This window comes from Barbus barbus, assembly GCF_936440315.1.
Source record: "Barbus barbus genome assembly, chromosome: 32".
NCBI lineage: Eukaryota > Metazoa > Chordata > Actinopteri > Cypriniformes > Cyprinidae > Barbus > Barbus barbus.
This window is the reverse complement of record NC_136760.1, coordinates 1,473,862-1,487,531: the sequence shown is the minus strand read 5'-3', so window position 1 is coordinate 1,487,531 and position 13,670 is coordinate 1,473,862.

Here is a 13,670-nt window from a genome sequence, read left to right as displayed (position 1 = left end):
TAAGCTTCATTCTGGCCGGGTCTACTGAGTGATGTCAAACATTTGGAAAATACGTGATTATCTGCACTCAAACACACACACACACACACACACACACACACACACACACACAGAAACCCGGCTGATCAGTCCCAGTGTTTACAGCGGTTTCTCCTGTTATTTGAAAAGCAGAATGGCTGTTAATAGCAGTAATGGAATATAAGTCTGTCACTCCTCATGAGCAGTGAATCGGTCCCAGACTGACCCATCCAGAGGCCAGCATGCATTACTTCAATTGCATTAAGAGACATTTGCTATAGCAATTACTGCCTGTGGGAAATGAGCTTAACCTAACGCTCCTCTCTCTACCCAGAAACAGCTGCGAGGCTCTCGAGCCGGATCGTCCTCACTGTCATTTCCTTTCTTTTCAGACAGATACATTCATCGTTTTTTTTTTTCTCTCGGTTTCGTCCCTTTTCTGTCTTTTTTTCTTCAATTTATTTTGGAAAAGAAGCCCAATTCTGTTTTTTTAACTAAACATCAGTGTTATTTTTGGTGTTTATATATAATTTTTTTTTCTCATTTTAATTGGTATAATTTGTTATTTTATTTTAGTTTTACTTATTTTATATGGAATCTTGTTTCATAATTGTGAATTGTGAAGTCTCCATTTTATATATATATATATATATATATATATATATATATATATATATATATATATATATATATATATATATATATATATATATATATAAAACTCATAATTTGCCAGATATAAAATAGCTTTTCTGAGAAAAAAATAAATAAATCAAAATTGCAATATTTTAACTTGAAATTGTGGATACAAAAACTAACATTTCTGAAAGGAAATTAAAAATTGTAAGATAAACAATTTAAACATTTTTTATTCTGTGGTGGAAACAAAAAGACAAAATTGCGAGATGTAAACTTGACTGCGAGTTGCTATTAAGAGATATAAACTCAGTTTTGAGATAAAAAAATCTGAATTGGGAGATACAAATTTAAAAAGTTATAGTTTATAGTTTTTATTAATATTTTAAAATATTTGTATATTTTCCATTTTTATTTTAGTTGTTTTAGTCATTTAGGTGTGTTTTTGTTACGGAACCGGATTAGAGCCAAGCAATAATAAAACAAAACAAAAATTATCTCTATAAAAAATAACTCTCTTGATATTAAAGTCATTATAATGCGAGATTAAACAAAATTTCAAGAAAAATGTTTAAATAAAATATTAAACTCATTAAATTTTTAGAATAAAGTTATGTTTAGAGAAAAAATGGTTACATTTTGAGAAAAAAAGTTTCAATAAAATGTTGAGAATAAACTTGATTTACAAGAAAAAAAACGTGTTAATTTTCGAGAAAAAAAGTCAAAATAAAATGTTGAGAATGAACTCATTAAATTGAGAAAAAAAGTTGAGAATAAACACACTCGTGTCATGTTCATTTGATCTAGTTGGACCGTGTCAAACGGCGTCTGCAGTGGGTTGGAGAGTAGGTTTTCTTCCTCTTCTCATCACATATCACACCGTGGAGTGGAAATCAATTGTTTAACGAGTGTTAAGTGATTTGGTTTCAGCTGCACGTCTGAATCATAAATTGAACTCATACATTGTAATATCGATCACTATAATGACCACATTCCTTAGTTATTGTGAATTCTGTCAGAGTTGTGGTAACGGGGTAAAAAATCCCAAAACCCAGTGCAAGCAACAAGCCAGAGAAATTTCCAAATGAAAATAAACCATGCACACATATTACAACAGCAGTGTCAAACAAAACAAAAGTTCACATGGTGGAAAATATTATGAGCGCTGTGTGCTCTTTTAATGATTCCACAGACCCGCAGCCTTTGGTGTGGTTTCAAGGGACAGCCATTTATAAATGATGGGCGGTGTTGTCACACACACACACACACACACACACGCCACACCCAGACAGCCGGACTCACTCTGAGGCCTTCACGTCTTGTAGTCGCTCTCACACAGGCAGTTTAAAGCATAGGTCACCCACAAATGAAAATTTGCTGTCAGTTTACTCGCCCTCGGGCCATCCAAGATGTAGGTGAGGAAATCTTTAGCTGAAACTGTGGTCCTTGGTGATTCATAAAATGTAAGTCAGCAGCAACAGTCACTTTGAGAATCAAAAAAATCATATCAAGGAATATAAAATGAATACCCGTGACTCCTGAGGATTTATTGAAGTCTTATGAAGTGAAACGATCAGTCTGTGCAAGAAACTAAACATTATTTACAACATTATCACCTGTAATCCAGAGCTTCAAGTAAACGGTCCGGAGTGATGTCCGGTTCATTCTTTTGAACAGATTATTTTTAGTGAACTGGATGAATCAGTTCACCAAATCAGATTGAAGCATCTGAATCAGTTCACGGCTCGAGCAGCACAGATCTACAAGTTACTCAATCAAAACTCACTTTCAGAAGCTTGACAGTCACTGCGACTCAAAATGAGCCAAATAGCAGAGTATCTGAACCTGTGATGAACGAACTGATTCAGTGCTTCAGTTCCTCCAGCAGTCACTGAACGGAGGAAACAGTTCGACTCGGACCGAAGACTGATGATCTGCTGATATGAGCTTGTGAGAACCCAACACTTGAATGCAGGGGCATCATGCACTCATTATGTTTGAGGGGGCATGAGTTGGGGAGGGGTCGTCATGTGACACACAGCAGCACTTATGATCTATAGTGGGCGATGGTCAAAGTAACCTAATAATGTAATCTATTAACTATGCATACAAACCTGTCTGTTTACTTAAGTCATGCCATAACATAGTTTTAATACGACTGACTTTATATTTAATGTGAATTTAACATTGAAAGTTAATATGAATAAAACATTGTAAGTTAGGTTAGGCTACTTATCATAACACTTTCATTGTACAGAAGAGCAAAGAACATGGTAACGTAATCATTAGCTAATGGGTTTTATTATGGTGTGACTTTACTTGTTGAGGCACATGACTAACTAACTAATGCAAAATCTATAACCACAATGATATATTACTTAACAATTAGTTAATAGTTCAGTGTGGTCATTCATTAATAAATGGTTTAGTTCTTCATGAGTTATACATTAACTCATGATTACCTGTGCATTAAGCATTATTTAATGCATATTTGTGCACCCGTATTGTAAAGTGTTACCAAGAACATTTACATTATCAAAGAACATTTTCACTGACCGTCTAGAAATCAAGCACTCTCAAAAACTCCCATTAAAATCACTGAAGCTGAAGTGAAATTAATATATTACTTATAGATTCATACACATCTGCACTTTACTGTTTCTAACGAGAATCCTCCAGTATTCAGTCAGCGAGCGGGTGAAGAAAACAGCAGCATTTCAGCTGTAACTCATCTGAACGCCTCTGATTGGCCATTACATTCATACGCTCAACAGCATCGTGTGTGATTGGTTATAATGCGCAGTGCTGTAAAAACACGTCTGTCTCTGGCTCAGCGAACGCAGATTTGAATTTGAATTTAGTTCCATTGAAAATCCACTAGGCTCAAAAATCTGAGGCGGCACGTGCCCCTTCACTCTCAATGGGCATGACGCCTCTGCTTGAATGAAGGGGCCAAATTAAAGTTTTTATGGTTTCTCGTGGTATAATGTGACCCTGGAGCATAAAAGCAGTCATAAGTAGCTGGGGTATATCTGTAGCAATAGCCTACAATACATTGTATAGGTCAAAATTATAAATTTTTCTTTTATGTCAAAAATCATTAGGATATTAAGTAAAGATCATGTTCCATGAAGATAAAATTTCCTTCTGTAAATATATTAAAACTTACTTTTTAATTAGTAATATGCATTAAGAACTTAATTTGAACAACTTTAAAGGTGATTTTATCAATATTTAGATTTTTTTGCACCCTCAGATTCCAGATTTTCAAACAGTTGTATCTCAGACAAATATTGTCCTATCATAACAAACCATACATCAATGGAAATATTATTTATTCAGATTTCAAATGTCAAAATTGACCCTTATGACTGGTTTTGTGGTCCAGGGTCACATATGTAAAAAGGTGAGTTGATGAAGACGAGTTTATTCACTTTATACTATGTAAAACATACGCATTTCACATTATTATTGGGTGTTTTGATATATAGTATTATATATATAATTACTTAGAAGTGACTTTATTGTTTGATTAGACGCACAAACTGGTGAATTGGTTGTTTAAGCCACTTTATTGAAATGAACCAGTTTGTGGAAAAGAATCATATTTCCCTGTTTGTCTGAGACTCTGGATAACAGGTAATAATAATGTTGTAAATAATGCTCAGTTTCTTGCAAAGTCTGATCGTTTCGCTTCATAAGACCTCACTATATCGACAGGAGCCACGTGTATTAATTTGTGTTTCCTGATATACTTTAATAAGCTGATTTGTATTTCATGAATCAACAGGGATCTTCACCAAAACAAAAAAATCTGTACAGTTCTAGTCTGAGGGTGAGTAATTTAACAGCAAATGTTCATTTTTGGGTGAATTATGCGTATGCCTAAGACATCTGAATGAAGGTATAAACACGCAGGCGGCCGGTCAAGCCTCATTTAGTTTAGTGTGGAACTGTCACTCAGTAATGAATGAGGTGGACATACACTGACCAGATCTCCTGCTTCTGTTCATTCTCCTCATGCGCTTACGGTTTTCTTGAGGATGCAGTGACCGCTGTCATCACCCATGACACACTCCGTCCTGTCCTCCGCTGTCGCTGGCGGGAAATTATGACTCCCATTTACCCCTCTTTCTTCACCTGGCTCACGGAAAACAAAATAGAGACAGACTTTCCCTTCGGGCCGGACAGGAGCTGTTGTTTTTCGCAGTTTAGTCACTTTTAATTTTGAGGAGGACACCGGGGAATATTCCAGCGCTGTGGCGTCAGTGGCGTCTTCAGAAATGTGTGTACTTATATTTTTGACTTTTAGGTGACAGATGAATTAAGTCATGCTGCAAAAACTAAAACAGACAGGACTTGATGTAGAATGGGAAAGTAATGACAGTCTAAATCTAGGCTAGATGCAGTGTCAGTGCTTGTGTTTTCAGTATGTGGGTGCAAGATCAAGAAACTACAGAAAGCCAAAAAGGACATAAATAGAAAAAGTTCTAAATTAATTTCTTTCTTTCTTGCTTTCTGTATTCATGTTTGTTTTATTTATTTAATTAAAATAATAAATAATGGTACTAACTATGTGATAGCATATATTTTCATATGGTTGCATGGACAATATACTGACAGTATCCAAAACAAAAATCAATTATAGCATAAATGATGGTTTATACAAAATAGAATTAATAAAATTCCTAGATTTTATTGCATTTATTTAACATTGTAACATTTATTTATTTAACCTTTGTTTTTTACATTTAATTTTAATGTATTTACCTTTTTTACATTTTGTGTTTTTCATTATTACGTTATTTTTTGTTTATTTGTTAAATTTTTTTTATTTTTAAATATTTATTTTTATTTTTAAAATAATAATTTTCAAAGCCTTGTCTGCTTATCTGAGTGTATAATGCTAGCATATTTTCATATGTTTGCATAGATAATATACTTGACAGCCTTTAAAATGAAAACAAATTATAGTACAAATGTTGGTTTATTGAAAATCAAATTCACTAAATTATTTGTGAATTGAGATCGCTTACATGTTTTATGTTTTAAAATTATGAAACAGCTTGACTTTTATTAGTCCTGTCAAAATTGAATTAATAAGTACATTTGGCACTCTGAGTTTCTCTGTCATTTATAAATCAACGAAAGTCCTGCTGTGCTATTTTCTGCTGAATTTCAATTCGGACTGATTTTCAGATACGTATGTATGTCTGTGCATGCATAAAAGTGTTTCCATTTAAAGTGCTGTAAATTCATTAATATTCTACGTGTCAGAGTCTATCTAAACATAAACTAAAACGAATACCTGTGAAAACAAATGCAGTCTTCCGACGCTCACAAAAACATGATATTCAAAGCAAACCGTAACCTCAGTGAATATGTGAGGCTTATTTTACAAACATTTGCATAAAAATAAGCCTCACGGGACACTGAACATCTATTTAGTTTCATCCCACACCACAATAATCTGTAAAAGGGCATGCAGAAGTGTTATCATACATTATTACAGATGAGTATCGTAAATCATTATATAAGCATGGCTTTTTAATGATTGCAGATTGCTGCTTTCTCATTGTTGGATGGTATTACTCCATGTGATTGACGTCAGAGGCGTTTGATTAATGAAGAGATGCAGTCAGCCATCAGTTATTTGTGATTTTATCCTCCACTTGCATGTGTAAGAAGGGCCAGCGCTTAAAGCCTGGATTAAAACAGCTAATACTCACTTCTGCTGCATCACTGTGAATCACCGTGGCTTGCATTGCTCGCTTCTAACTAAACAAATAGGAGTTTCCCAGTTTTGTGGTTCCCTCGTCCCCAGAGAAGCTTTGTCAGGATTGTGAACTTAATTGCATGTGACTTTGTTTTCCATGCCAAATGCTGTAAGATCTGCTGGGACTGACAAGAGGGCTTAAAAGGGAGAGTATCTCCTCAGTGGCCTGCACATGTACCGGATTATCGGACATTTGTAAGTGGGTAGATAGTGTTACCCCTCCCTAATTTTCCAGCGTTTAACGTCTACCTCTCTGCAATTTTGCCTGTCCGCCTGCCACGGAGTCCTGTTACTCGGTAAGAAACGACTCCTGGATAAATCCCATAATCCATCCGTTCCGCCCTCCTGCGTGGAGGTGTTTTTTTCTGAGAGAGGCAGCTGAGTGTACAACAATGCAATGACCACTACTATTTAAAAAACATAATAAATAATGAGCATTCGGGATCCCAGACTTCTGCTTATTTTTGTCCTCTTCATTTAAAGGCTGAGCTCTGTCCAAAGAAAGCTTTGTTTGTCATGCTGAAGTTCATGCTGGAAAGCTGATGCTGCTCGGATAACTGTATTTATTTATCTTACTTTTTTTAACATTACTTTTACATTTTTTAAATATTTTAATAAATGTATTTTTTCTTCTTTTTTATATTTTCTTCACTTACATTTTTTAAGTACCTTTTTATTATTTATTTATTATTATTTATATATACTGTTTATCTTTGTGTTTTTCCATTTAATTTTAAGTATTATTTTTACTTTTTTACATTTTCTTTATTTCTTAAAAAAAAAAACATTATTATATCCCATTATTATATCCACTGCTCTAACTCCCATCTTCTCCTTCTGTCCCCTCACCGAGGCAGAAGTATCCAAACTTCTCCTCTCCAGCCATCCTACAACATGTCCTCTCGACCCGATCCCCTCACACCTTCTCCAAACAATCTCTCCCACACTCTTACCGGCACTCACACACATTATCAACACATCTCTCCTCACAGGCATCTTCCCCACAGCATTCAAGCAGGCTCGGGTAACCCCACAGCTCAAAAAACCTACATTAAACACTTCTCTTTTAGAAAACTACAGACCTGTCTCTCTCCTTCCATTCGTAGCGAAAACACTCAAATGAGTTGTCTTCAACCAGCTCTCACTGTTTCTTTCACAGTACAACAAACTGGATGCTAAACAGTCAGGTTTCAGGAGTGGCCATTCAACAGAGACTGCGCTACTCTCAGTCACCGAAGCCCTGCGAATTGCAAAGGCTGATTCCAAATCGTCAGTCCTCATTCTGCTGGATCTTTCTGCTGCTTTTGACACTGTCAATCATCAGATCCTCCGGTCTACCCTCTCATCACTGGGATTCCACTTCGCTGGTTTGAATCCTATCTCACCGGTAGATCTTTCAGGGTGGCCTGGGGAGGGGAGGTATCCAAACCACATCAACTGGACACTGGAGTTTCTCAGGGATCGGTTCTTGGACCCCTCCTCTTCTCCACATACACTACATCGCTGGGTCCCATCATACATGCACATGGCTTCTCCTATCACTGCTACGCCGATGACACACAGCTCTATCTTTCTTTTCAACCAGATGACCCAACGGTACCTGCATAAGTAGATCTCAGGCTGCCTGGCGGACATCTCGGCATGGATGAAAGAACCATCACCTACAGCTCAACCTGGCAAAGACGGAGCTTCTTGTCTTCCCTGTCACTCCGACTCTACAGCATGACTTCACGATTCAGTTAGGCTCATCAATGATTACCCCATCAACTTCGGTCAGAAATCTTTGATGACCAGCTGACCTTCAAAGAGCACATTGCAAAGACTGCTCGATCCTGCAGGTCTGCACTACACAACATCAGAAAGATCAGGCCCTTTCTGACAAAGCATGCTGCACAACTTCTTGTCCAAGCCCTTGTCATTTCTAGGCTGGACTACTGCAATGCTCTTCTGACATCAAACACAATCAAACCTCTACAAATGATTCAGAATTCAGCGGCACGACTGGTCTTCAACGAGCCCAAAAGAGCGCATGTTACACCTCTCTTCATCTCCTTGCACTGGCTACCAGTGGCAGCTCGCATCCAGTTCAAGTCACTGATGCTTGCGTACAGAACTACCACAGGCTCAGCACCCTCCTACTTCCACTCACTATTACGAACCTACATCCCCTCCAGAAGTTTGAGATCTGCTAGTGAGCGATGCCTTGTGGTACCATCACAGAGAGGCTCAAAATCACTCTCCAGAACATTCTCGTTCACCATTCCTGGCTGGTGGAATAATCTTCCCACCCCTATCCGGAACGCCGGATCCCTGGCAACCTTCAAGCAACAACTGAAAACTCATCTCTTTCGGCAGTACTTCATCCTAAACTCAAAAAAAATAAAATATTTCTATCTCTATCTTTCTCTCCTTCCCTTACTAGCTTGTACTTATTTGAACAATGACTGAGACTTGGTGTTAAGAGCACTTCCTCTGTCTGATTGCTTCTTCAAGATGAATCGCTTGTTGTATTCCCCAATTGCAAGTCGCTTTGGATAAAAGCGTCTGCCAAATGACTAAATATAAATGTAAATTATTATTATTAACATTTTATTTTTACATTTGATTCATTTAAATTTTAAAATTGTCTTATTCAATTTATTTATATAGCTAGCCTTACAATAATAATTTTCAAAGCTTTGTCTAGTTGAGAGCAAGCCCTGATTATACAAATGAAGACTGAGATATTGCTCTGTAACTCTGTTCAAAGAAAGCTTTGTTTGTCGTGCTCTGCTGAAATTCATGCCGGAAAGCTGACGCTGCTCGGATTATTATCAGCAAGACCCTGAAATTGCTCGGATTGTCCTCTTGCTCCATTCTGTCATTTGATCCACAAGTCGCTTATTAGAAGTCCACCAGTGAATCAAAAAGTTCATTCAGTTATTAAATCCAATTCAGAGATGTTCTAAATAAGATCCTGCTTATTTATTTGCTCCATTTCTTTGTAATAATCTATATGATAAATTGCAATATTTAGTCAAAAACTTTTTTTGTTGTTGTTTATTTTTGGTTCCAAACACCACTTTCTATTTGTTGCACAGTTTGGGTTTTGTGAAATACATATAATTTTATTTGCACTTTATTTGTACTACATTACATAAAAAAAATAAAAAAAAATAAAATATTTTATAAAGAAAATACAACTGCAGTCTTTCTACTACAAAATTTCAGGTTCAGTGTTTCTTTGTCATTATTTTTGATAGTACAAGCAATTTCTAAATTAAAATTGTTTTAAAAATAAATCCTACAAAATAGGTAATGCAAACACTTTGAGAATGTGAAAAATCATAACAAATGTTATTTAATCTTCTGAAGCCCATAGCCTTATGTGAGGAAATGAAAAATGTAAAACTGTTCCTCTCCTCAGTGCCTTTCAAATAGTAAGGTTTAAAAATGCACACATTCAAATTTTGCATTGTACATTATAAGGAAAAGAGCAGTATGAACATTCTTCAAAATACCTGCTTTTGTGTTCCACATAACTGATTCAGACCGACATGAGGGTCACTAAACTGCATTTCTTCAACTATTCTTTTAACATATATTATCAGTATCAAGAAAACATCTTGACCTCATTTGGCCTCCTAAAATAGAAACATCACTTCCTGGCTAAAAAGAAGGTCATGGGATTTCAGGTGATGTTTCGTTATGTCAGGCAACAGGGGTTAAAGGTTAATTTTGGGGTCATTGGGCCAATTACATCATTATGTTGACGAAAACTGAAATAACAGGTGACCACAAGGACAGGACGTCGACCTTTTGTGAGCAGGGGTCACACAGCTGGAGGAAACTGGCTTGTATGTGAATGTTAAGCTGAGTGGAGACACACCTCACTATGTGTGGGTGTTTATGCTAGAAAGCATTTCTTTAGGGACACTGCTCTAATGTGAAATATCCTTCTCGTGTGTGGTTTTTTTTTTGCCAGGAATCTGCACAAGCCAGTTCTCACCCAGTTCTCGCCCACGGACCCTTCGCAGACTTTCAAAGTAAAATTTTTCAAAATCGTTATCCACTTCGTAATCCATAGAGCTTCTGAGGAAGAACTAACCAGGTTAGTGGCATTAGGACTTTGACAGATAAAATGATCTTGCATCCAAATAAGAGAGATGATATAAAATAATCTGTATTCCAGTCTTCGGCGTCACATGATCTTCAGAAATCATTCTAATATACTGATTTGCTGCTCAAGAAACATTTCTGATTATCATCAATGTTGAAAACATTTGTGCTGCTTCATATTTTTGAGGAAACTGTCATATATTTAATTTTTCAGGATGCACAGATGGATAGAAAGTTCAAAAGAACAGCATTTATTTGAAATAGATATCTTCTGTAGCATTATAAATATCTACACTGTCACTTTTGATCATTTTAATGCATCCTTGCTGAATAAAAGTTGTATTTATTTATGTTTTATTTACAAGCTTTCTTAACCCAATCTTTTGAATGGTAATATATCACAGATTCCACAAAAATATGAATCAGCGCAACTTTTTTTATTGCTAATCATCAGAAATGTTTGTTGAGCAGTAAATCAGTATATTATTATGATTTCTGAAGATCATGTGACACTGAAGACTGGAGTAATGATGCTGAAAATACAGCTGCAGATCACAGAAATAAATTACAGTTTAACATTTATAATAATATTTCCCAATTTTTTAAAGTTTTTACTGTAATTTTTATAATCAAATAAATTCAGCATAAGAGATTCTTTCCAAATGTAAAATGTTTTAATTATTCCAAACGCTTGACCAGTAGTGTAGACGGACAGAACCCTGTGTGAACCCATCAGACCGGAGCGTTAGTCATTCCCACAGGTTTGATATTTTTATCTCTCAAATCAATGTCATTCCAGGCAATATCTCATTTGTTTGTTGGATTTGTTTAGACTGAAGCCGGAGGGAAGAGACTGTCTTTGTTTTCGCTCTGACAGACAATGGTAAGCAGCCTTTTTTGAGCTCGTTTGGTAAAAAACAAACTGTTGGAGTTCAATCAACTCGGATTTGGCTGGGATTTTCGATCCATTTTGAAAGTAGGATGTGGGATTATGCATTTTCTTTGAACACGTCAGTGTGTGTGTGTGTGTGTATTCAGACTTGTTTACGCATGTGTTGCTGCGGTGGTCTCAGACTTTGGATCTCTCTCTCACTGCACATTTATTTAATCATTCCTAATTATCGGCTTTAATTACGCATTATACATTTTACACTCCTTTTCCAATTTTCCTGTACCTTCTCTCCATCCAGAAAGCTCAGTTATCATCCTGAGTTCACGTAAGCTATGACGTCATAGACGACTGTTGTCTATAAAAGAAACGTCTGGTGCAGTCACAGAAAGCAAACATCTATAAAAGCCAATCAGGCTCTGTAATGAGCTGACATCATCAGGGTTAGGAAGACGTCACTGGCCTGTATTTTCATTGGGTAGCGCTGAAGCAGGAAGAGTAATGCTTATTCAACAGGGACAAACAGAACGATATTGTTCCTGACGCCGGCTCTGAAATCACTGGCAGAATTGCTTTCAGTGACAGCATTCCAGGCTTATAAACTCAGTCTCAATGAGGAACATGGGTTTTTTTTTTAGTGACCACAACTTACCAGTCTAATTTTTTTTATTGTTCCTAATCAGACTAAAATGGGGACTGCCATTTTCACTTTTCACATCAGAATGACTATATATATATATATATATATATATATATATATATATGTATATACACACACACACACACACGTTTGTTTTTGTGAAAAGTGGGTTCATCCCATAGGTCTAATGGTTTCTATACTGTACAAACTGTATGTGCTATTGCCCTACAACTACCCTACACCTAAACTTAGCCCTCACAGGACACTTTGTGCATTTCTACTTTCCCAAGAAAAACCTCACTCTGTATGATTTATAAACGTTTTGAAAAGTGGGGACATGGGTCTATGTCCTGAAAAGTCACCTTCACCTTGTAATACCTGTGTCATTATACAAATTTATGTCCTCATTTGTCACAAAGACGCACACACACACACACACACACACACACACACACACACACACACACACACACACACAGGTGCCAGGCAGACGTATATATGCTGATTAATTATTTTTAAAAACATATTTTACATATTTACATTTAAGTGCTAAATATAGTTTGTAAACAATACAGTTTAAGGAAATTATAAAAAAAAAAAAAAAAAAAAAAAAATATATATATATATATATATATATATATATATATATATATATATATATATATATATATACACACTTTGGACAATATAAATTGAATTAAATTTGATTAAAAAAAATGTTTTTTTTTTTTTATTTGATTAAAAAAAAGTTCCAAAATATAATTAAAATATACCATATAAGTATAATGGATAGTAATTTAATTATATTTTTGAAGGATCAACTGATGAAAAAATATTGATATTATTAATTAATAATAATTATATGCTTATTTACACCTAAATGTAGGCATGCTTCATTTAGTGCATAAATAAATACATAAATAAATACAACTATATGAACAAAATACAGCATCCTAAATCCGTAGTAATGGAGACGCACAGCACACAAACAGCATTGTTTCCTCAGACTGACCTGCCTACATAATGAGGCAATGCCTTGACTGCAGTCAATGATAATGGCATAATGACTCAGAGCAGCGATAAGAGAGTTTACTTAACTATCAGCGAGGGTGGAAAAGTGATTGTGTTGAATATTTGAGGTCGTTTTGTGTTTTAACCCTGAATCACTTCTGAAAGTACACACAGCCTCCTCCTACAATAGAGCAGATTTCCAAACTCTGTGGATGTTCAAGAGTGTTTGTGAAGCGTTTCAGCTCTTTTAAAACTTTTCTATGTTTTTCTTTATGCAGGGACAGATTGCAAATAAGGACTACGTTTTAAATACACCCACAAAATACATTAACATTTTTTAAGATTTCATCTTTTATCCTGAATTCTATCTTTTATTTATACATGTCTTAATTAATCACATGGAAGACGTGAGGAACAAATATGCATGCATGGATTTATTTATTTAAAAATATTTGTAAAATGAATATAAGTGTGAATAAACATATATTTATGTTTACATATTTTAAAAAAGTTAATAGTTTTTAATCAATTCATCCTTCAGGAATAAATTTACACAAATGTTTATGGTCAAATTTCTGTCCATTTTTTTTTCTTTATTTTAA